Source organism: Diceros bicornis, chromosome 26 (assembly GCF_020826845.1).
Source record: "Diceros bicornis minor isolate mBicDic1 chromosome 26, mDicBic1.mat.cur, whole genome shotgun sequence".
Taxonomy (NCBI): domain Eukaryota; kingdom Metazoa; phylum Chordata; class Mammalia; order Perissodactyla; family Rhinocerotidae; genus Diceros; species Diceros bicornis.
This window is the reverse complement of record NC_080765.1, coordinates 26,631,050-26,656,628: the sequence shown is the minus strand read 5'-3', so window position 1 is coordinate 26,656,628 and position 25,579 is coordinate 26,631,050. Positions and strand designations below refer to the sequence as shown.

General features: G+C 43.4%; 1 pseudogene; it reads left to right on the top strand.

The window, feature by feature from the left end:
* LOC131422510 (acyl-coenzyme A synthetase ACSM1, mitochondrial-like) overlaps nucleotides 1-23,532 on the top strand; it is a 49,167-nt pseudogene extending 25,635 nt beyond the window's left edge.
* The last annotated feature ends 2,047 nt before the right edge of the window (nucleotides 23,533-25,579 follow it).

Sequence of the window (25,579 nt, the reverse complement as noted above, 5' to 3'; positions counted from 1 at the left end):
GCTGTAGCTGGTAATAACAATCTTTGGGTAGGATTTTAAGGAATCCAATGCACCTTGGTCTGACTGTTTTTAGCTCTGATTCTTTGAGGGTAGGGTGTGTGTGTGTGTGCGCACGTGTGGTAAGTGGTGTGGATAATTATCAGGATTATCAGTCTAATTAGTTCATTAAATTGGGACTCAGAAATCTGAGTGAAACGCTCAGTGAGGCTTGCATCACTGTGGATTTATTCTTTTTAAAAAATTTTTATTGTGAAAAAACGTACAGAAAAATACATGACATAAATTTACAGATTAGTTATCGAAAATAAAACACCTGTATAACCAATCACCTATGTCACAAAAATAGAACATTTCCAGCATCCCAGAGACCTCCTCACGCCTCTCCATCTCCCCTAAAGGAATCCAGTATCTTGATTTTTATACTGTTTCCTTCTTTCCCTTCCCTTATAGCTAACCTTGTAAGGAACTATCCCTAAACAAATTATTCTATTTTACTTACTTTTGAATTTTATGTAATCACATCATTCTGTAACACCTGGCTTCTTTTTTCAACATTCTGTTTCTAAGATGTGTCCATGTTGCTGTGATTGATTTTCCTTAATGTATAATATTCCATTTTATGAACATACGCCATTTTTTATCAGTTCCACCATTAATGGACATTTGGGTAGTTTACAGTTTGGGCTATTGGTTACTGATGCTGCACCGAATTCGTGCACGTGCACCCTGGGGCATCTAAGCGCATATTTCTGTAGAGTTTTTCCGGGAGAGGAATTGCTAGGTCACGCTGACACTGCACCCTACCACCCTATTTTCCAAAGTATTGAACCAATTTATGCTCCCACCAACAGGGTAGGAGAATAGCCATTGTTCCACATGCTTAGCAATATTTGTTATTGTCAAAGTTTTTAATTTTTGCCAATCTGATGGATGTGCAGTGTCATCTTACTGTAGTTTTATTTTTGCATTTTGCTGTGTTTGTGGATTAATTTTTAGCTAAACTGAAATGTGTTCTTTGAACCTTATGGGCATTTATGCATCTTTTAAAGACTGTGAAATTGAAATGGCTACTTCAAAAATCACAGCTAGCATGTTTTATATATAAGAGTTAAAATACCAAGGAGTTCAATGACTACCCTTATGAAGCTAACTCTGAAACACAACTTGATTTTATTCACGAAGCCTCAATCTGGCTGGATTCTGTTTCCATCTGTATTTCAAAGCTCATGTTACAGCCAACTTTTGCAACATTCCTCAGATGATGACCTTTGTCCAAACCCAGTAAAAATCCACCCAGGGCATAACTAACGACTCCATCAGACACTCTGCGCACTTTATCTGATTGGATAAAGCTCCAGAAGAATGAGGAAGGCACTCTCAATGAGACCAGCCCTCCTGTCCATCACTCCTCACTCTGTACGTGACAAGGGTGGAAAGGTGAGGGTGAGGGTGACAAGGGTGGAAAGGTGAACCAGACGTCTGCCACCTCCTTCATGTCCAAGAGCTGGCGCGGCTCAGCCCCGTGCCAGCACTACTCAGACCTCAATCACTTCCATTTCCTTCAGGGAATCCATCATTATTTTGTAATTGTTTTTGTATTGTTCATGGAAAATTTCATGGGAAAATGCAGGAGAGGATTTACATCACACAAGGTACCTAAAAACTGCTACAAATATTCACAGCAGACTCTTCTGTTCTCTCTGAAATTCCTTCCCTCAGGGCTGTTACCTATGTCCCTCCTCCTCTCTCTTCCTATACTCAGCCCAACCTTCCTTGATGTCCTGAGCAATTCATTTCCAACCCCTAACTTGCATTCTCCTCTCAGGAACACAAAAGCCCTTCAGTTCACATAACCCCACTCTCCATAGAGGGCAGTACAGTTCTATTACTGTCCTAGCATGTCCCTGGGGCCTTATCCCTCACCCCTATATGGTTTATGAAAATATCTCTCTTAGCCACATAGAATGCTTCTCTAAGACAAAGTCTGAAAAACACATTTTTCACCCTCTTGTTACATCAATATCCAAATTTAATCCGAACCTCCCTGATTTAACCCAGTAGCCTCACCACCACCACCCACCCTCTGCCAGAAGAGTTAACAGGGACTGACAGGAAGTGAGTGACGTCCACTCACCTGATGGCCTTGACCATCAGTAAGTTACCCAGAAGGCAAGTAAGAAAGTGAGGAAGCAGAAGGGGGAAGGATCCGGATGACAACGCTGTGAGCTCTCAACGCCCTGGGCGTGGGGCAGAGGGTCCAAGGCCTGACCCGAGACTCTGTTGACACCTTGCCTTCCCCTAAGTCTCAGGTTCCCCACCCTGGAGCACAGCTGTGCTGGTGGGGAGGCCCTGCTGCCCGAAGAGCAAGAGCAGTGGAGAAGACAGACAGGGGTTCTGCTCCACCAGGTCTACGGACAGTCAGAGACGGTAGGTGGATGGTCCCTTCTGGGCCAGGCAGGATGTGCTCAGCCACCGAGCCCAGCAGATGAGCTGAATCATGCCAAGAGTGTGTGCGGAGGCCCCCCAGCGTTGATGGAAGCCAATGGGAGGCTCCAGGTTCTAGGCTAATTTGCCCCAAGTCAACTTGCAGAAAGACAATTCACAGCTCCTCGATTTGTCAAGAGACCAATGTGCTGAAAACTGTTGGACAAAAACTTAAAAAGGGGTCTAAGGACTTGGTGCCACTATCCCTGTGATGATTAGCTCAGGGGAGCCCAAGAGGGGCAAGGGGATAGGAGGGTCTCTCCAGCAACATGGAAGCCACCACCCACAAGTCCTGCCCTCTTCACCATCCTGTCCTAAGGCAGCAATCACAGGGGCAGGCAGAGCTGGCCCCAGAAGTCCATTTCTGGGTGCTTATGAGGACAGCACACAGGTTTGATTGTGGGACACTAGCAGGAGTGGAGGAGGGAGCAGAGACCTTCTGTGTGTGCATGTGTGCAAACACACACACAGAGTGTGATCCCACAGAGCATCACTGAGCAGCCAGGTGGGCAGGGCGTCCAGAGAATCATGCCAGTCTTGAACCTCAAGAACTTTATCAGTGAGAGTGTGGACGGATATCTCTCTTCCAACACATTGTCCACCCACTTCTGAGGCTGGACAGAGCCCCTCCTCCCACTCTCCATCATCCCTGTGGCTGACAGAGGGATGACTGCCATCTCAGGACCTGTAGCAAAATGGGGTTCTGGTCTCAATTAACATACTTGTCTCTAAATTTTTTGCAAAAAAATTATAAATAATGAGTTAATTGTTCTGCTTCCAGGCCTGAGAAATATTAAGACTCGGGCCTGTCCTTGCATAGCTCACAGTTTATATTTGGACAAGGAGGAGGGTGGGGTGAGAACTGCATTCACCCATGATCTACATGACACTTGTGGCCCCGGTCCCTTTGCATTAACTATTTGCAACAACAGAATACTCCCTTATATCCGGGTCATGCTTTATTTCTCAAAGCACTGTCACACCTACTCACTTATCTGTGCAACATTTTCTACGTGCCTGTAGTTGAGCAGCGACACAGCAAAGGGGCAAGAGCTTCCTCTCCCAGGAACTCAGATCCCAGTTCAAGTCTCAGCCTTGCCAATTACAGGCTTCAAGAAATAGCATGTCATTGACCCTTCCAGAATCTCAGCCTCCCCATCTCCAAAATGGAAACCACAATGCCTGTCTTGCTGGGTTGTGATCAAATCATTGAAAGGAAGTGTATAAAGCACTGGCCGGTGTCCAACCCCTAGACGTGCTCACGTTGCAGCTACTGTTGTTTTTGCTGTTTTTAGGTAGGTGCTGTGCTAGATGCTGGGAGTGCGGAGATGGATGGGACAATCTCTATTCTCAGAATGCTTGCTATCCACTGAGGGAAGAGACAAGCAAGAGTAACTGTAATGCCCTGTTGGCTACAATAGAAGTATGGGGAAATACTACAGAAGGAGAATCTCCCCATGACTTTTCTGGCCTGAGTAATAACTAGTAGTAGTTGTTTATTGAACTAACTTGGTGTGCGCCCAGCACTGTGTGAAGGGTTTCCCGTGCACTCACAGGCCTTCTGAGAGGTCAGTGTGATAATTACCCCCTTTGACAGAGGAGGAGATCCAGGGGGATTGATTGGCACCCAGCTAGTGAGTGATGGAGTCAAGATTCAAACCCTGGCCTGACTGTAAAGCAGTTAGGTTTAGAAGGAACGATAATTCAGAGAACCATAAAGGAGGAGTAAGTTTCATCAGGAGGATAAATGGGGGTGGGGCAGTGGTGGCAGAGGGGACACCATGACCAATCTGAATAATCTCAACACAGCTCTGAGAAGTAGTTGAGGCAACATTCCTATTGCTGTTCAACAGCCCCAAGGAAATGTTTGCTAAGTGGACTCATGGACTTCCCCTGGCATGTGGACGCATGCCTGGCAAACAGCAGACACTCCACACCCCACGTTACATGCCCACAGCCCCGGGCTCGCCCCTTTGCTTCTCTCTTGGCCTCCCCCACTGGACCCTGCAGCCCCAGCAGCTGGCACAGGCCCAGCCTATGACAGGCGCAGTGAATGTCTGCTGAATAGAGTTGGGTCAGTGCCTTGAGCCTAGCATCCAGACCTTCTAGCTTCCCCACAAGGGTTCTTTGTGCAACATCAAATGACATCATGAGCAGGGATGCTGTGTGTGATTTTTGCTACTTTGTGATTAGCCTGGATTCTTTGGTCAGCCCCAATTCTCTTTCTTTTTTGAACAGGGAATAACTTGTGGCAACCTCCGGGGAATGAAGATCAAGCCAGGTTCCATGGGGAAGGCCATCCCACCCTTCGACATCCAGGTCTGATCCTAAAGGCAGTGGCAGGGAGCAGTTAGGGCTCAGCGTGGACCGTTGTGTGACACCAGCGGTACCCACCAGTTGTCCTTCCTCCTCTGCTCCTGTTTTTCCTCCAATTTGCTGTGGAGGTTTCATGTGAGAACTGCAGTATTCCGAGAATGGATGCAGTTCACCGTGACAGCTAGAGGCCCCCACAGTGGATGGGAAAAGAGGCCCTGGAGGTAGCACTGGCAGCTCTCTCCACCAGCTGGTGCTTTCAGTTTCTCCTGACCCATGTTTTCTAACCTGAAGGCACGTTTGCGATGTCCGTATATCCATGAAACAAATAGACCCGTGACTTGGGTTTCACCATTTGCTGATTTCAAGGACTTTTGATAGCTTTATTCTATTTTCTGACAGGGCTCCTCCCCCAGGTATCCCCGCTGGTGTCACATGAATAAGCCAGCAGTGCTGGGGCGGAGCAGGAGTGTTGGGGGAGCCCTGCAGCTTGGTATTCACAGGCCTCTTGCTCTAGATCATTGACGACAAGGGAATTGTCCTACCGCCCAACACGGAAGGAATCATTGGCATCAGGATCAAGCCCACCAGGCCCATAGGCCTCTTCATGTACTACCAGGTAAGGGCACCCTGTCTGCCCTCAGCCAGGCCCCAAGAGTCCCTGCAGGTGTTTGTGGAGGTGATAAGGGAGCAGGCTCAACTCTGCACCCTGAGACTTCACATCTCTCTTTATTCCCTCCAGCTTGATGAAGCCTGTTCTAATTAGTCTCAAAGCTCATAGTGTGTTCTCACATTCCTTTCTGTCCTAGCCCATCGGGCACATATGGGCTGACTGATGGGGTAGAAAGAAGCCTGGCTTCGGAAACACCAGATGTGGGGTCCAGTGATTTCCTGTGGTTAAGGATGCAGGCTTTGACTGGGTTCAAATCCTGTCATCCCACTTACCAACAGGGTGAGAACAAATCTGTTAACCTTGCTGAGCCTCCAGGAGCCACCATTATCTCCACTTTACAGAGAAAGAAACTGCAGATTAGAAGCGGTGTCATCCCATGTCAATAAATGGCAGGTCTAAGATTCAAACCAATGAATTAGGGGTTTTGACCCCAAACTCTAAATGAGAAATCAGGGATTACAGAAAACTGTGGTAGGCTATAAGGTAACCTGCTGAAACTCTTAATCAGACAAGTCCTACCCCTCCTAGGTTAGTAGTGGCCGGTAAGAGGAAATTCTTAGCTCCCAAGATTGGCCATGGAAGAGTGGACAGACCCTGAAATTGATCTCAGACTCCATCTCCTTTCTCCAAAGTCACAGACACTGGAGGTCTCTTGGTGCCACTGTTGTCCTCATACGATGGCCTCCATGGGGCCTCTTGTGATACTGTTGCTCAAAAGGAAACATGCAAGCCTTATCGTTAATTCTCAGCAGCACAACTTTAAGTTTGGATAAAAGAGAAAATAAACACCGAGTTACACATGTTTAGATCAGTGGTTCCCAACCATGCCTGCATGTTAGAATCACTTGAGGAGACTTTTTAAAAATATATTTGCGCTTGGATCCAACCACAGAGATTCTAGTTAAATTGAACTGGGGTGGTCCAGAGCAATGACATTTTTTTTATTGGACATAATATATTTTATTTTGCTAAGATGTCCTCACATATGCCCACACCTATGTCTCCCATTTCACACGCTCTCATGACATTGAGACGCTGTCATTCTTCCACTGAGATTTGTTTGCTTTTTTGTTTTCTTTTTTTTGTGGTAAAATATATATAACATAAAATTTACCATTTTTGCTATTTTAAGCATACAATTCAGTGGTGTTGAGTAAATTCACAATATTGTGCAAGTATCAGCACTATGCATGTGCAGAAAATTTTCACCCTCCCAACCAGAAACTCCAATCCCATTAAACAACAACTTCCCACTCCTTCTCTCCCCAGCACGTGGAAACCTCTAATCTACTTTTTGTCTTTGTGAATTTGCCTATTATATGTACCCCATATAAGGGGAATCATACAACATTCGTCATTTTGTGTCTGGCTTATTTCACTTAGCACAATGTTCTCAAGGTTCATCCGTGTTGTAACATGTAAAATAATGTCATTATTTTTTAAGGCTGAATAATATTACCTTGTATGTATATTGCACCTTTGGTATATTCAGTAATCTCTTGATGGACATTTGGGTTATTTCTACTGTTTGTGATCATATGGTAATTCTATGTTTAACTTTTTGAGGAACCGTTTCCCACAGGGGCTGCACCATTTTACATTCCCATCAGCAACGTACAAGGGTTCCAATTTCTCCATATGCTTGCCAAGACTTGTTATTTTCTGATTTTTTGATAATAGCCATCCTAATGGGTGTGAAGTGGTATCTCAATGTGGCTTTAATTTGCATTTCCCTAATGACTAGTGATGTTGAGCATCTTTTTCATGTTCTTATTGGCCATCTGTATATCTTCTCTGGAGAATTATCTATTCAAGTCTTTTGCTCATTTTTTAATTGGATTGTTTGGGTTTTTTTTTTGTTGAGTTATAGGAGCTCTTTACAGTCATGCACCACATAATGATATTGTGGTCAACGATGGACCACATATACGACAGTGCTCCCAGAAGATTAATACTGTATAGCCTAGGTGTGTAGTAGACTATACCATCTAGGTTTGTGTAAGTACTGTAGGGGAGGAAGAAATTTTCCTCTGCTCTTTTAGGTTCTTCTGGCTGGTCTAAGAATTAAGATGACATGAGACAGATTAACAGGAAAGAAACAAACAAAAGTTTAATAACATGTATACATGGAAGAAACCCAGGAAACCTGAATAACTCACCAAAACGGCTGAAACCATCGCGTTAAATACCATCCTCAGCTAAAGACAGAAGAAATTATTGGTGGTGGGGAAAGTCAGGGACTTCAAAGGCAAGGAAGTCAATTCAAAAGTAGGTGAAAAGGGGCAAATGTTTGGAAAACAAGAACAGAAACAGAAGGACACAGAGGGGAGCCCAACAAACAGGCTTTTCTAGGTTCCTCCCTGTCTACTACCTAGTTCGTGTTATGCTAAGGTGATAGCTTGCTTTCTGAGACAGGTTTTTTTAATCTGAATTCTTTTAGGCAGTTAAGGAGGAGGTAACAAGAAATGCTTTGTGAGTTTTTATTTCTTAAAAATAATCAGCCTAAAATATCCTCATGTTAAAGAGATACATTTTGGGGTGGCAAATTTTGTTCCCCTTCAGTACGCTCTGATGTTTGCACAGTGACGAAATCACCTAACAACATGTTTCTCGGAATGTATCCCCAATGGTAAGCAACACATCACTGTATGTAATCCTGCCACTTCTGGCCTTCAAGGTTTCTGATGGGAATCAGCTGATAATCTTATTGAGGACTCCTTGTGTGTGATGAGTCACTTCTCTCTTGCTACCTTCAAGATTCTCTATTTCTCTGGTTTCCAACAGTTTGATTATAATTTGTCTTGGTGTAGGTCTCTTGGGTTTATCCTACTTGGATTTCTTTAAGTTTCTTGAATTTGTAGGTTCAAGTGTTTCACCACATTTAGGGAGTTTTTGGTCATTATTTCTTCAAATAATATTTCTGCCCCTTTCTCTCTTTTTCCTTCTCTCATAATGCATATGTTGGTCTGCTTGATAGTGTCACATAAGTCCATTAGGCTCTGTTCACTTTTCTTCATTCTTTCTTCTTTTTGCTCCTCAGACTCAATAATTTCAATTGTTCTATCTTCAATTCTCTGATTCTTTCTTACACCAGTTCAAATATGTTGTTGAAACTCACTAGTGAATTTTTCATTTCAGTTATTGTACTTTTCAGCTCCAGAATTTTTATTTGGTTCCTTTTTTATAATTTCTTTCTCTTTGTTGATATTCTCATTTTGTCCATATATTGTTTTCCTGACTTCCTTTAGTTTTGTCCATTTTTTTCTGAGCTATTTGACCATATTTACATTTGATTTAAATTATTTGCCTAGTAGGTCTGATGTCTGTGCTTTCTCAGGGATGGCTTCTGTCAATCAATTTCATTCCTTTGAATGAGCCATGTTTCCTCTTTCTTTGTGTGCCTTGTGATTTTTTAGTTGAAAATTGGGCCTTTCACTATTATAATGTGGTAACTCTGGAAATCAGATTCTCTCACCTCTCCAGGGGTTGAAGTTGCTGATTTTTTTGACTGTTGGAGGCTATAATAGTTCTTTGTTTTGAGATTTTTCCAAATTCTTTTTGCAAAGACTATTGTTTGTAATGTGTGATCATTGAAGTTTCTGTTTCTTTAGGTCATATTCAGCTAATGTTGTTTTGTTTTGTTTTTGGTTTGTTAGAAACATCTTTATTACAAGTCTTAATAACCTCACTACATGCATTACAAGAATCAGTATCATCTCCATCATTTAAAACAGTGTCCTGAACTCAGTTTGCAAGTACCTTTGTTAGAAACGTCTTTATTACGAGTCTTGTTAAACCCTACCCTACATACAGTACAGAATGGGTAGCAATTTCATTCACTGAAAGAACACTTTCTTGAATGTAGCTTTTAAGTAGCTTGTTACAAACATTGCTATTACAAGTCTTGGTAAATACTTCACTACATATATTACAAGATGGGTATCACTAGCATTCAAAAACAGAACACTGCTCAAAGCAGCTTGCAAGTAGCTCCTTTTCTCTTCATATCTACTTATTTTATTTCTTTTTTTAATTGAGGTAACATTGGTTTATAACATTATATAAATTTCAGGTGTACGTCATTATATTTCAATTTCTGTGTAGACTATATCATGTTCACCACTCAAAGACTAATTACCATCCATCATCATATACATGTACCCTACCATCCCTTTTGCCCTCCTCCCTCCCTCCTCCCCTCTAGTAAACACAAATTTAATCTCTGTATCTATGTGTTTGTTGCTGTTGTTGTTGTTTTAATCTTCTACTTATGAGTGAAATTGTATGGTATTTGACTTTTCCATATGACTTATTTTGCTTAGCATAATACCCTCAAGGTCCATGTATGTTGCCTCAAATGGTAAGATTTCATCTTTTTTTATAGCTGGGTAGTGTTCAACTGTGTATATGTACCACATATTCTTTATCCATTCATTTGTTGATGGGCACTTAGGTTGTTTCCAAGTCTTAGCTATTGTGAATAATGTTGCAGTTAACATAAGGGTGCATATATCTTTGCACATTCATGTTTTCATGTTCTTTGGATAAATACTCAAAAATGAAATATCTGGATCATATGGTAGTTCTATTCTTAAATTTTGAGGCGTCTCCATAGTGTTTTCCATAGTGGCTGCAACAGTTTACATTCCCACCAGCAGTATATGAGAATTCATTTTTCTCCATATCCTCCCCAACACTTGTTATTTCTTATTTTGTTAATTATAGCCATTCTGAAGTGCATGAGGTGGTATCTCATTGTAGTTTTGATTTGCATTTCCATAATAATTAGTGATGTTGAACATCTTTTCATTTACCTATTGGCCTCTGTATAACTTCTTTGAAAAAAATGTCTATCCAGATCTTTTGCCCATTTTTAAATTGTGTTGTTTGTTTCTTTGTTGTTAAGATGTATGAGTTCTTTATATATTTTGCATATTAGCCCCCCATCAGATGTATGGTTTGCAAATATCTCCTTCCAGTTGTTAGGTTGTCTTTTCATTTTGTTGATGGTTTCCTTTGCTGTGCAGAAGCTTTTTAGTCTGATGTAGTCCCATTTGTTTATTTTTTCTATTGTTTCCCTTGCCTGAGTAGACATGGTATTCAAAAAGATGCTGCTAAGACCAACGTTGAAGAGCGTGCTGCCTATGTTTTCTTCTAGAAGTTTTATGGTTTCAGATCTTACATTCAAGTCTTTAATCCATTGTAAGTTAATTTTTGTGTATGGTGTAAGATAATGATCTACTTTCATTCTTTTGCATGTGACTGTCCAATTTCCTCAACACTATTTATTGAAGAGACTTTCCTTTCTCCATTGTATGTTCTTGGCTCCCTCGTCAAAAATTAGCTGTCCATAGATATGTGGGTTTATTTCCAGGCTCTCAATTCTGTTCCACTGATCTGTGTGTCTGTTTTTGTGCCAGCACCATGGTGTTTTGATTACTATAGCTTTGTAGTATATTTTGAAATCAAGGAGTGTGATACCTCCAGCTTTATTCTTTTTTCTTGGGATTCCTTTGGCTACATGAGGTCTTTTATTGTTCCATGTAAATTTTAGGATTTTTTGTTCTATTTCTGTGAAAAATGTCATTGGGACTTTTATAGGGATTGCATTGAGTCTGTAGATTGCTTTAGGAAGTATGGACATTTTAACTGTTAGTTCTTCTAATACAAGAACATGGAATATCTTTCCATTTCTTAGTGTCTTCTTTGATTTCTTTCAACAATTTTTTCTAGTTTTCAGTGTATAGGTCTTTCACCTCTTTGGTTAAATTTGTTCCTAGGTATTTTATTCTTTTTGTTGTGATTGTAAATGGGATTGTGTTCTTAATTTCTCTTTCTGCTATTTTGTTGGTAGTGTGTAGAAATGCGATTGATTTTTCTATGTTGATTTTGTATCCTGCAACTTTACTGTGTTCTTTTATTTTTTCTAATAGTTCTTTGGTGGATTCTTTAGTGTTTTCTATATATAAAATCATATCACCGGCAAATAGTGACAGTTTTACTTCTTCCTTTCCAGTTTGGATCCTTTTTATTTCTTTTTCTTGCCTGACTTATTTGGCAAGAACTTCCAATACTATGTTAAGTAAGAATGGTGAAAGTGGATATCCTTGTCTACTTCGTGTTCTTAAAGGGATAGTTTTCAGTTTTTCACCATTTAGTATGATATTAGCTGTGGGTTTTTAATATATGGCCTTTATTATGTTGAGGTACTTTCCTTCTATACTCATTTTATTCAGAGTTGTTATCATAAGTGGATGCCATATCTTGTCAAATGCTTTGTCTGCATCTACTGAGATGATCATGTGATTTTTATTCTTTATTTTGTTAATGTGATGTATCACGTTGATTGATTTGCGGGTGTTGGACCATCCGTACATCCCTGGCATGAATCCCATTTCGTCATAGTGTGTGATATTTTTAATGTATTGTTGCATTTGATATGCTAGTATTTTGTTGAGGATTTTTCCATCTATGCTTATCAGTGATATTGGCCTGTAATTTTTATTTTTTGTATTGTTCTTGTCCGGTTTTGGTATCAGGGTAATTTGGCCTCATAGAAAGAGTTAGGAAGCATCCCCTCTTCTTCAATTTTTTGAAAGAGTTTGAGAAGGATATGTATTAAGTCTTCTTTGAATGTTTGGTAGAATTCACCAGGGAAACCATCTGGTCCTGGACTTTTGTTTTTGGGAGATTTTCAATTACTGTTTCAATCTCCTCACTGGTGATTGGTCTATTCAAATTCTCTATTTCTTCTTGGTTCACTTTTGGTAGGTTGTATGAGTCTAAGAATTTATCCATTTCTTTTAGGTTATACAATTTGTTGGTATATAGCTTTTCATAGTATTCTTTTATAATCCATCGTATTTCTGAGATGTCCTTTGTAATTTCCCCTCTTTTATTTATTTGAGCCTTCTCTCTTTTTTCTTGGTGAGTCTAGCTAAAGGTTTGTCAATTTTGTTTACCTTTTCAAAGAACCAGCTCTTAGTTTCATTGATTTTTTTCTATTTTTTTGTCTCTATTTCATTTATTTCCGCTCTGAGTTTTATTATTTCCTTCCTTCTACTGATTTGGGGCTTTGTTTGTTCTTCTTTTTCTAGTTCCTTTAGGTGAACTGTTAGATTGTTTATTTGAGATTTTGCCTGTTTTTTGAGGTAGGCTTGTATTGCTATAAACATCCCTCTTAGTACTGCTTTTGCTGTATTCCATAAACTTTAGTATGTCATATTTTCATTTTCATTTGTATCCAGGTATTTTTTGATTTCTCTATTGACCCAATCATTGTTCAGAGGCATTTTGTTTAATCTCCACATGTTTGTGGCTTTTCTAGTTTTCTTTTTGTAGTTGATTTCTAGTTTCATACCACTCTGGTCAGAAAAGATGCTTCATGTTATGTTAATCTTCTTAAATTTGTTGAGACTGGTTTTGTGGCCTAATATGTGATCTATCCTGGAGATTGTTCTGTGTGCATTTGAAAAGAATCTGTATTCTGTGGCTTTTGGATGGAATGTTCTGTATATATCTACTAAGTCCATCTGGTCTAATGTGTCATTTAAGGCCACTATTTCCTTATTTATCTTCTATTTGAATGATCTATCTATTGATATAAGTGGAGTGTTAAAGTCCTCTACTATTATTGTGGTACTGTCTATTTCTCATTTTATGTCTGTTAATAATTCTTTATATATCTAGGTGCCCCTTTGTTGAGTGCATGGATATTTACAGGTGTTATATCCTGTTGCTGGACTGTTCCCTTTATTACTATGTGGTGCCCTTCTTTGTCTCTTGTTACAGTTTTTGTTTTAAAGTCTATTTTGTCTGATATGAGTATTGCTACCCAAGCTTTCTCTTCATTGCCATTTGCATGGAATATCTCTTTCCATCCCTTCACTTTCAGTTTGTGAGCGTCTTTTGGTTTGAAATGTGTCTCTTGTGTGAAGCATATATATGGGTCTTGTTTTTTTATCCAATCAGCCACCTTATGTCTTTGATTGGAGCATTTAGTTCATTGACATTTAAAGTAGTTGTTGATAAGTATGTACTTATTGCCATTTTGTTACTTTTTCTTGGGGTTTTTAGTAGTTTTTCTCTGTTCCTTTCTTCTGTTGCTCTCTCCCCTAGTGATTTGTTGGCTTTCTTTAGTATTATGTTTGGATTTCTTTCTCTTGATTTTTTGTGTATTTATTATAGGTTTCTGTTTTGTGATTACCATGAGGTTCATACATAATAACCGATGTAAATAGCAATCTATATTAAGTTGATGGTCTTTTAAGTTTGACTTCTTACTAAAATTCCTACACTTTTACTCCCTACCCCCACATTTTATGTTTTTGATATCATATTTAACCTCTTTTTTTGTGAATATGTATCCCTTCACCTCTTATAATGGAAATAGATAATTTTAGTACTTTTGTCTTTTGATCTTCATATTAACTTTATATGATTTACTACATTTACTGTATATTTCCCTTTACCAGTGATGGTTTTCCTTGATAATTTTCTTATTCCTATTTGGTCTTTTCTTTTCCACTTAAAGAAGTCCCTTTGACATTTGTTGTAAGGCCAGTTTATTGGTGATAACCTTCCTTAGTTTTTGCTTGTCTGGAAAACTCTTTATCTTTCCTTCCATTCTGAATAACAACCTTGCCAGGTAGAGTATTCTTGGTTGTAGGTTTTTTCCTTTCAGCACTTTGACTATATCATGCCACTCCCTTATAGCCTGTAAGATTTCTGCTGAGAAGACAGCTGATAGCCTTCTGGGGTTTCCTTGTATGTAACTTGTTGCTTTTCTCTTGCAGCTTTCAAGATTCTCTCTTTATCTTTAATTCTTGATATTTTAATTAAAATGTATCTTGGTGTGAGCTTCCCTCTTTGGATTCATCTTGTTTGGTGGTCTCTGTGCTTTCTGTACCTGGATGTCTGTTTCCTTCCTTAGGTTAGGAAAGTTTTCAGCTACTATTTCTTCAAAAAAGTTCTCTGCCCCTTTGTCTCTCTCTTCTCCTTCTGGGACACCTATAATATGGATGTGAGTATGCTTGATGTTGTCACAGAGGTCCCTTAGACTGTCCTCATTCTTTTTAATTCTTTTTTCTTTTTCTGTTCAGCTTGGGTGATTTCCTCTACTCTTTCCTCCAGCTCACGGATCCATTTTTCTGTGTCGTCTACTCTGCTGTTGATTCCCTCTAGTGAATTTTTCATTTCTATTATTGTATTCTACAGTTCTGATTGGTTCTTTTTTATATTTTCCAATTCTCTGTTGAAGTACTCCCTGTGTTCATCTGTTCTTCTTCCAAGAGCAGTGAGCATCCTTATGACTTTTTGTTTGAACTCTTTTTCAGGTAGATTGCTTATCTCTGTTTTGTTTAGTTCTTTTTCTAAGGATTTGTCCTGTTCCCTTAATCAGAACCTATTCCTTTGTCTCTTCATTTAGCTTACTTCTCTGTGCCTATATCTATGTGTTAGGTAGATCAGCTATGTCTCCCAATCTTAGAGATTTGGCCTTATGTAACAGGTGGCTTATGGGGCCCAGCAATGTGCTTCCCTCTCCTCACCAGTTCCAAATGTTCTGGGAGTGTCCCTTGTGTGGGCTGTGTGTGCCCTTCTGTTGTGGCAGGGTTGCTCTCGCTGCAGGTGCATGGGTAGGCTAGGCTGACCCCCGGGCCAGCTGGTTGTAAGGCTCAGCTGTGTGCAGCTGCTATGGTCACTTTAGTCACTTTATTGTGCAGGGGCAACCCCAGCACAGCTGGCTGCAAGGTCTAATAGCACACACCTGCTACTGATTTGGTGTTAAGTGAGTCAGGCCCCCAGGGTGGCTGGTTGCTAGGCTCAGGGGCTCACAGCTGCCACACGCCTCTGGGACATGATGCTGTTGTCAGCTCTCTCAGGAGTGCAGCTGGGTGGGGCCGGCCCCAGGCATGGCAGCATGCAATCATTTCAGGTATTGGAAGGTGGGACAGATCTCCTGTGCGGTTGTTTAAGGAGGCCAGTGGCACAAGTCTGCTGCAGCTGACAAGCCCCACCACCTGCAGGCCCACACACTTGGCCAATGCAGTCCTGCCCCATGCGCACACCCTCCCCCACTGAAGTGGACCCACTTGCCCCACTGAAGAGGTCCCACACACTCTGCCAATGCAGTCCCACCCCTCATGCATGCCCTGCCCTGCAAAGGTGGACCCACTTGCTCCACTGCAGAGGTCCCACACACCCCGCCTATGCAAGCCCACAAGCTCCCTGGGCTTGCTGGTAGGTGGCGCCAGTCCCTAGGGTGGGCTGTCTGCCCTGGCTGAGCTGGATTAAATCAGTGCTCTAGTGGGCAGGGCAAACTCTTGTGCTAACAGACCAGGGGAAGAACTCCAATGGCATCTGCCAGCATCTATGTGAGCACGCCTGTACTAGGTCACAGCGATGGCTGCCACCAGTGACTTAGTCCCTGGGGATGTGGCCCAGCCACCTTCTTCCTCTCTGAGGCATGCTCAGAGCTTTTCAAGTGAGTCTCTGTTACCAAAGGACTATGCACCTTTCTTTCTGGTGATTTTTTGTTGGTTTCTAGAATGGTGAATTTGTGTGTGGTCCCTTTAAGAGCAAGGTTTTCTTTCTCTTATGTTCCATACCTCTTCTGGAGGTATTCCCCATTGGTTTTACTAGCCAGCAAAGCCGAGTATTATGACAGGCATCTCCGTTGTGCTGAATTCAAAGGCTTCTTATTGTGGCATAGCTCTCCTGCTCAGACCCCTGTTTCTCCAGGTAAAACTTCCTACCTTAAGATTGCTCCCAGCTGTGAAGTGCTGCAGCTAGAATAGGGTTTTTTCCTCAGGAGAAAGGTATTTCTGCCTCTTCCACCTCTGTCAGTATTGTCCCTTGTTGTGGGGGTTCTTTTTATCCAGTTTCCAGATCTCTCTCAGAGGTGATTGTTCCACAGGTAGTTGTAAATTTGTTGTGTCTGTGGGAGGAGGTGAGTTCAGAGTCCTCCTACGCTGCCATCTTCCCGGCAATCCCCTCAGCTAATGTTTTGACAGAGATTTCCTTGAGTGCCAGGAGCTCAAACAAACAAACACAAACATCAACAACAACAGCAACAACAACAGAGGACGTCCCCTGTGCAGACTGGCTCTGTGTGAGGCGCTCCCCCACAACTTGGCCAGCCTTGCTCTGAGCCTGAGGATCAGCCTGAGGTGGAAGCTTCAGGTCTTCTCAGGAAGTTCTGAGCATGCGTCTTGCCTGGGTGTGTAATGGCTTTCTAAATCCCCCATGTTCACAGCTGTCTTGAATATCTCAATTTCCTGGAAAGTCTACCCTAGCTTCTCCCCCAGACCTTGATGGTCTAATGTGTATCTCCCCCACAGTCTCTCATCTCAAGCGTCTTCAGTTGTAGTCCACCGTGTAGCTTTTACGAGCAGTGTCTGCTGCTCTTCCCGTCTGCATTCTGAGTCGTGTGAAATGAGGCCTTGCATCAGCCCTTCAGGTGTCCCCAGAGAGGTTAGAACAGATTATACAATAATGTGCAAATAAAATCTGCTCTGCTCCCTCTGGTGGGAGCTGGGGGAATGGGAACCTGGCTGCTGTCTACTCAAGACCAACTCTGCCATGCTGGGGAAAGGTGAGGCAAGGGTGAGTGAAAATGACATGAAACTTCCCTACCATTTTGAAGGTGGCTTTTCTTGATTGGGTATTTGCACGGTTGTTGTAAACCTTTGACACTTCCAGAGCTCCTACAAAGTCAGTTCAGACAGCTCCTGGTAGTTTGTTTGCTTGATTCATTGTTTTTGATGTTTTGTAGGGGAACAAGAGCTCACAGCTTCCTAGTAGGCCATTTTCTTTACATCACTCCCCAGTAGCACTTTATTTTCTTTTCTATTTTTTTTTATTTTGGTGAGGAAGATTGGCCCTGAGCTAATATCGGTGCCAGTATTCCTCTATTTTGTATGTGGGTCACCACCACAGCATGGCTTTAGGAGTGGTGTAGGTCCGTGCTTGGGATCCAAACCCATGAACCTGGGCTGCCGAAGCAGAGCACACGAACTTAACCACTATGCCACAGGGCCAGACCCTCCATAGCAGTTTTTGAAAGCAGCCAAGGTTAAGGACCCACTTGGGTTTCTGTGTGGACTCTCCCACGTCTGTGTGGTAGATGGGATACTGTGCCCCTACCATTCAGGAGCTTTTCTTTGGCCCTGGGAGCATGATTACTTCCCTGGATGTGTGAGTCCCATCGTCCCTGTTCCAGTCTCTGACCCTATCTCAGATGATTGGCATCAAGAAATTTCATTCCCTCCTGGAAGGCCTGTCCACAGGGGTGTGTCAGGCCAACTGTATCAACACCCAGCACACTGAGCTGGACAGTAGTTCAAGTGGTGCATGAATGGGGGTGGGACTTTGCTATACACCTTGATGCAGTGTTTCCTAAATTTCAGTCATCCATGTCCATATCCACTATTTTTACCTTATCTGTGCACCATCTATATTATCACTTACTTAATTTTTCTCTCTAAATCCACTTATTATTTTACTTTAAAACATTTGTTTAAAAAAAAAAAGTTGATCTGGTATCACAAGTGGAAAACAGTATCACTTGCCAAAAGCAGAAGGCAATTGTAACCACAACTATAATACAAACAAAACAATTTTCTTAAATTTTAGCTTCATCCTGTTCCCACTAAAAACTCTGATCTTGAAACTTACCTTCCTCTTGGTAGTTCCCGAGCTTTTTATAACATGTTGGAGCCAAATCAGAACGATTGTAAGGGAGTCTAAAAAGGGATGTGATTCAACATTTCTAAAATGTTTTTTTCTGGAACCTCTTAAAATCATGTCATGTTCCACAACAGGGAAGATCCCAACACACTACTTGGTGGTCAAGTTCATGGGCTGTAGAGCAAGAATTAAATTCAAATACCAGCCCTTCCACCGACCAGCTGAGTGGCTTTGAGCAAGTGATTGTGCCTCTCTGAACATCAGTTTCCTCTTCTGTAACATGGGCTATAAAAAATGCCAGCCTCACACAAAACCTGTACACAAATGTTCATAGTGGCTTTATTCATAATCTCTAAAAACTGGAAACAACCCAGATGCCCTTCAATGGGTTAATGGGTAAACAAACTGTGGCTCATCCATAACATGAAATAATGTTTAGCAATAACAAGACTGAACTATTGATAAACACACCAACCTGGATGAATCTCCAGAGAATTACACTGAATGAGATAATAAAAAAGAGCCAGTCCCCAAGGTTACATACTATATGATTCCACTTATGTAATACTCTTAAAATGGCAAAAAAACGGAGAATAGATTAGGCATTGCCAAGGGGTTAGGGATGGAGAGGGAGGGAGAGAAGGAGGAGGAGGGAGGTGGACGTGGGTATAAAAGCAACATGAGAGCTCCTGGTGATGACGGGACTGTTCTGTCTCTTGACTGTGGTGGTGGATACACGAACCTACACGTGTGATAAAATTGCACTGTACTAAATGCACTCACATACACACACACACACACACACACAAATGAGTACAAGTGAAAAACTGGGGAAATCTGAGTAAGATCGGTGGATTGCATCAATGTCAGTATCCTGGTTGTGATGTTGAACTGCGTAGTGTTGGAAGATGTTACCGTCGGGAGAAACTGGGTAAAGGGCACACGGGATCGCTCTGTATCATTTCTTACAACTTGCATGCAAATCTACCATTATCCTAAAATCAAAGTGTAATTAAAGTAATACCAGCCTCACAGGCTTTCTGTGGGGATCAAATGAGGTGGTGTTTGGGAAGAAAATTCATTCAGCAAATGTTGATTGACACCTCTCGTCTGTGCAGGCAGTGTGTGAATGCTGAGCTTCTCACAGCGTTCATGAACGAGTTCATGAACACGGAGTTCATGGTCTAGGAAATCGTATTCTGCTGGAGAGCCACACAAAAGCGAGGTGTTATTTTAAAAAATTATCCTTGAAATTGGCGTAACATTGCCCACTAACTCAGCAGTAGAGTGCATTGAGTGTTTGCGTGTAAAGAAAATAGACTCTGCGAGATGACAAAACTTGCCAGGTGCCAGGTGGCGTGAGAAGGAGGATTCAGACCCAGATCCGAGCCCCAGGTTGTGGCTCTTCGTCTCTAGACTCGCTGCCTTCTCCACAGAGGGGTGCTGTTCTCTTTACAGGATGACCCGGTGAAGACAGCCGAAGCGGAGTGTGGGGACTTTTACAGCACTGGGGACAGAGCAACCATGGATGCAGAGGGCCACATCTGGTTCCTGGGGAGGGGCGATGATGTCATCAACGCCTCTGGGTAGGTGTGGCTGACCCTGAGCCAGGGGGTGTCACCCTCACACGCCTGGTGGGATCTAGCTGGCCCAGACGTTCCTCCATGCATTGGCCATGGGACCCTCAGCCTAATTCTGAACAGAGCCATGTCTACAGGGCCCTGGCCCGGGGGTGTCTGTGCACCTCCCCCAACCCCTGCATCCAGAAGAAACAGTCAAAATGAAGTTCAGGAAGGTCTGGAAGAACAACCATAATAAGACACCATGCAATTTAAAGAGGAGGGATGGGATGGTAAGGGAGACCTTGCTTTGGCCTCTATCAGTGGGAGGAAATTATTCTCTGTGCTCCTCTGATGGGGCACAACATGTCACAGAAAATAATAATAATAATAATGATAATAGCTAACCTTTATGGAGTGCTTACTAGGTGAAAGCACTCTCCTCAGTGCTTTCTATAACCCAGTAGATGTGATTATTACACCCATTTTACACAGAAGAAAACTGAGTCACTGGCCAGTGAAGTAAGTTTCCTAAAGTTTCAAAGACAGTACAGGTTGCAGCCCAGATTCGAACCAATGTGGTCTGGCTCCCAACCCGTTGTCCCTAACCCTTACGTGATTTAAGGGGAAAAAATGACACAAGTAACAAGTTCTCTTGGTTATTTCAGAGAAATTGAGTTTGTTTTATTTTGTAATTTCTAAAACAAATGCTGACGTAGTGGGGAATATGATGGAGAATTTTCATGAATGTTTAAGATCAAGTTTGGGGCTTCCAAGAGGTTCCATGCTGGAGGAAGCTCCTGAAGCCAGGCCGCAGAGCTCTGGGAGGACGGAGCTCTCCCTCTCCTCCTACCAGAGGCAGTGAGGAGAGAAGAAGGCATCTACGCCTTGTATTTCTTAGCATGGAGCGTCCAGGTCTTCCTGCAGTGGTCTCACTACACAGCCTGTCACAGGCCTCTGACCCCCTGTGACAGTTTCCCTCTGTGCCAAGGGAAGATACGATCCTCCAGAACATGAGATTTGAGGGCCTGGTCACCCCAGCCCTGGTATCTGCTCAGAACCAGAGAAGGAACCTTTGATCCTGCAGGTATCACATCGGGCCAGTAGAGGTGGAGAATGCCCTGGCCGAGCATCCAGCAGTGGCTGAGTCAGCTGTGGTGAGCAGCCCGGACCCAATTCGAGGGGAGGTGAGGAAGAGGACACGGGGGTCATCCTGCCTGTGTGTGGGCACTGGGAAGGCAGGTGCAGGGGAAACTTCGAGGCCATGTCTACCCAGGACCTAGGGTGGAGAGGGGGCACAGTTAGTGTGTGTGTACACTTACACTGTGTGGTCACCAGGGGGCACTGTGGCCTCATCTGTGACTGAAAATGCTGCTGCTGCTGCTGCTGACATCCAACATTCAATGAGCTCTTATTATGTGCCAGCTCATTTATCTCCCCAGTAACCTAATGAGTTCAGGACTCTCATTATACCCTTTTATAGATAAGGAAACAGGGGCCTAAAGAAGTTATTAAGTTGCCCAGATGACACAGTGGTGGAGCCAGAACGGGAATCAAAGCAATCTGGCTCCAGAGCATGCATTCATTGATTCAGTAGGTGTTTACTGAGCACCTACTATGTGCAAGGCCCTGTGCAATTAAGTCGAGACATAAATAATAACCTAAGAATAATAAATTACCAACAATTAATAAATGCCCACAAAGTTCCAGGCACAGAAATATACATACAACAATAGTAAAAATGATGAAGATAATGATGATGATAGGAATAATAATAAAGTTAAACTAGCTTCATGTTTTACATGTTTCATCTCGTGAAATCTTTACATATACCCAGTGAGGAATGAACTTGTACTGTCCCTGTTTCACAGGGAAGGAAATTGAGGGTGAGAGAGGTTGAGTAACTTTCCAATCATAGAGTGGAGACTGGAGTATTGACATTAGAACCTGATCTGTCCTTTTCCAAAGGCTCAAGTGTCAGCTTGGTGTTTTCGCTCATTAAATAAATATTCACTTTGTAAACTAGACAATTCACTGGCGCTTACCCTGAGCCTCCACTCTGGTTCTGCATGGCAGGTGGTGAAGGCCTTTATTGTCCTGGCCCCACAGTTCCTGTCCCGGGACAGGGACCAGCTCACCAAGGAGCTGCAGCAGCACGTGAAGTCAGTGACGGCCCCGTACAAGTACCCAAGGAAGGTGAGTGAGGCGGGTGGACGGGGCTGGTCCCCCTGAGCCGTCCTGGCGCTCCGCTGCCCCGAGTCTCGTCGGGTGGCTGGGCTGAAGCTTAAACAGCCAGTAGAACTAGCATTTTTCTTCTCAGAATAAATCACTGGCATAGGGGTGGGGTGGAGCCAACTTAGATGGAAGCTGTATCCTGTGGCAGAAACCCAAAAGGAATCCATTGCTGGCACGTTAACCTAAAGAAAAAAAATCAGACACGTGCCCAAAGATATCCAAGAAGGGTATTTAAAATCTTTCAAAAGTTGAGAAAGAAATCCAAATCAGCAGCTTCCAAACTTTTTAAACATAATTCATGCTAAGAAATACATTCTATATTGCAACTCAATATATACACATACATAATGAACAAAAATTAATAAAATGATATTTATCCTTACAACATGCAATACATTGTGATATTTTTTATTCTACTTCATCTGTTTTCAATGCTGTGTGCAAACTACGTAAATGTCCAACAATAGAGAAATGATGGTTATTCATGAAATTTAATATTATCCTGTAATTTAAAATGATATTGCAGATCTTTTATTTTTAACATTAAAATATGGCAATAATGTATTATTAAGAGAAAAAAGCAGGCAATGAAAGAATGTACATGATATTATCCTATTAGTTTAAAAGAGTTTGAACGGATACATGCGTGGGAAGTCCGCATTCCCTTCTTTTGTGATAGTGCTTTGCTCCGTCGTCTGAGCGCTGACAATCCATCCAGATAGAAAGCTGCAGAGCTCACGTCTAGTGAACATGCACCATGTGGGTCGGGCCCTGGACTCAGTGCTGCACACGCGTGACTATTTCATTTCATCGTCCCCACAGCCTGAGATGGTCTCACCACTCTGCTTCACAGAGAGGAGCTGAGGCTCAGAGACTCCCAGTAAATTGCCTGAGATTAGAGTTAATAAAAAGCAGAGCAGCAACTCAAACCCCTGTGTATCTGACAATGGAGTTCCTGCTTCTAACATCAGGCTCTGCGGCCTCACAGAGAGGAGAACAGAGGGCACGCAGCAGGCAGGATGGGCTAGATGTTACTGTGGGTGACAAAGACCCCCCAAAGTCTTAGCGGCTTATAACGAGGAAGGTGTCTTCCTTGCTCATGTCACATGTTCACCATGTCCAGGCTCTCCTGGGGCCTCTGCTCCACACCCCTCATCTCGGGACCAGGATAACGGAGCAGCCACCATACAGGTATCTGCCAGGTGCCGTAAGAGATGGACAGAGCTGGCGGCCAGGCTCACTGGTTCCCAGCTCTTCTGTTAGAGGTGGCACACTTCACTCCCACTCACATTTCACTGGTCAAAGCCTGTCCCAAGGCTGCATCCAACTTCAGGGGGTCAGGAGGGGAACCTGGCATCCTTGGTGGGCCCCCTTAAGGCCACCACATGGTGCCAGCCTGTCTGGGGGACTGTGCAGGGGCAAAGGAGGGGAGGGGGACTGGTAGGAAGTGACGGCTGGACTAAGTCAGGATGGATTTTCTTTCTGCTCAACCAGGTGGAGTTTGTCCCAGAGCTGCCCAAAACCGTCACTGGCAAGAGTAAAAGGAGTGAACTTCGGAAAAAGGAGTTGGGTCAGCTGTGACCATCAATAAACTCAGAAACCACTGTGTGACTTTGGGCAAATCCCTGGCCACCTCAGTTTCCCCATATGGCGAGGGTGAGGATGGGGGTGTTGAGAGAGTTGATTTGGAAGGGTATCAGGAGTGCCAATATTTCAGCGTTTTTATTTCTTTCAAATTAATATCAGTCACTCTTCTTCCTCCAAGTCTCCTATTCCTTCTGGATTGCCCAGATGAGCCCACAGATTGGGGCTGGAGGTAATAAAATACGAATATGAACATCAATGGTGTGCCTGTGTTGTGCATTAATTCTGTGGATGAACCTGTGCTAAGTGCAGTCCCTCTGTAATTCTCCCCAGTCCCCATCAGAGAGAGCCCAGGGCCTGATTCTCCCTGCTGGCCCCAGCTTCCTGGGTGGCCCTGTGCACCCAGTAGATGGCCAGGACACAGAGGTCCAGAGAGATGCTCTGAGCAGCCCCAGGCACCTGCCTCTCCTAGGTCCCAGCCTAGGTCCCGCATGGGTGAGTGAGGGACCTGCTCTCTGGGAACCCAGGAGTCCCGTAGGACTCTTCCAGACCTCTCCAGAGGTACCCAGTCCCTCATTCATACCCAGGGACTTTCACTCCTCAGCTTTCCCCCATCTGCGCCCACCCGCTCTTCTCTTCCCAGGGCCCAGGACTCCCCCAGCCCTTTCCCAGGCGCCCAATGTCCTCCCCACACACCCCTCCCCCACGTTCTATAACTCCCTCCTGCTATCAAGAGCCCTCTTGAACCCCCTGGTCTGGAGTCCTGTGAACTGATCCTTTACTCCATCTCTCCCTGGGGCCTGAGATGGGACCACTGGGGGGAAAATCAGAGGCTGGGAGGAGCAGGGGCAGAGGGGCCAGGCCTGGGGGTGGGAGAAGCACATATTCTCTCCTTCTCACCCACCACTGGGTCACCCTTGGAGAGATCCCCTTTGCAGCTGCCCATTTCTGGGGTTCACAGACACACACTCACAGGGAAATAAGACACCACAAGCACCTAGAAACACAGGCACAAAATCACCCCCATCTCACCTGGGGACTCAGGCATAGGGCTCATGGACAGGCTCACACACAGACTCACACTGCAGACACAGGCAACGACCCCTGAGAACACAGACACACACACTCAGGGCCACATGAGACAGCCCCACAGGGCAGACCCTACACACAGTGGACACACACACACAGAACACAGACACACACACATGCACAGATACAATCAGGAACACACAAAGGGGCGGGGAATTCACACACACAACCAGCACACACAGAGATATAAAACAGACACACATAGATGATCCAGCAAGGATACACATGCCCAGAGACACACAGAGATTTGCACAGGCAACATACATTCATTCGGAGATACAGACACAGACACACAAATGCATACTGAGACACACAGAGAGTGCCACACAGTGGAAAACTCACATCCACAATTGATATACTCACACACAGAAACTCAGACTCTCAGGTCCATAACGCAGATTTACACACCCAAACATGCACACTCTCAGGCCCTCACTCCCCACCTCAGCCCATAAGACAAACAGACAGCCCTTGTGTCACCAGTGCATTCCCTAAGCAGCTCGAAGGAAGTTTAAAGGTGCTTAACACCCTCTCAAGCTTGTTTTTCAGAACTACGTCAGGAAGAGAGACAAGCATAAACCAGCCTGAACCAGAGCAAGCCCGACTGCAAGGGCTTCACCTGCACAGATGACCTGAAGATGACCAGAAAATGCCCTTTTCTGCATCTTAATACTAGAATCTCTGCCCTAGGAGGAGACTAGGCATTATTAGCATACCACGCGATGTCTGGGAGAACATGTTTTGAGACAGCACCTCTGCCAGCTAATACCTGCCTCTATATGATGACAAAACTTCCCTTTTGAATATTAATTAAAGATTAAATATTAAATAAACTTCTCATATAAATACGTCCTCCAGCCACCCTGCTCTCCAATGGATGGAGCAGTGGGCAGTGGCAGCTCACCACCACTAACCCGTTCACGCTACTGGGGGACGGGGATTGGGCCTCACTAGG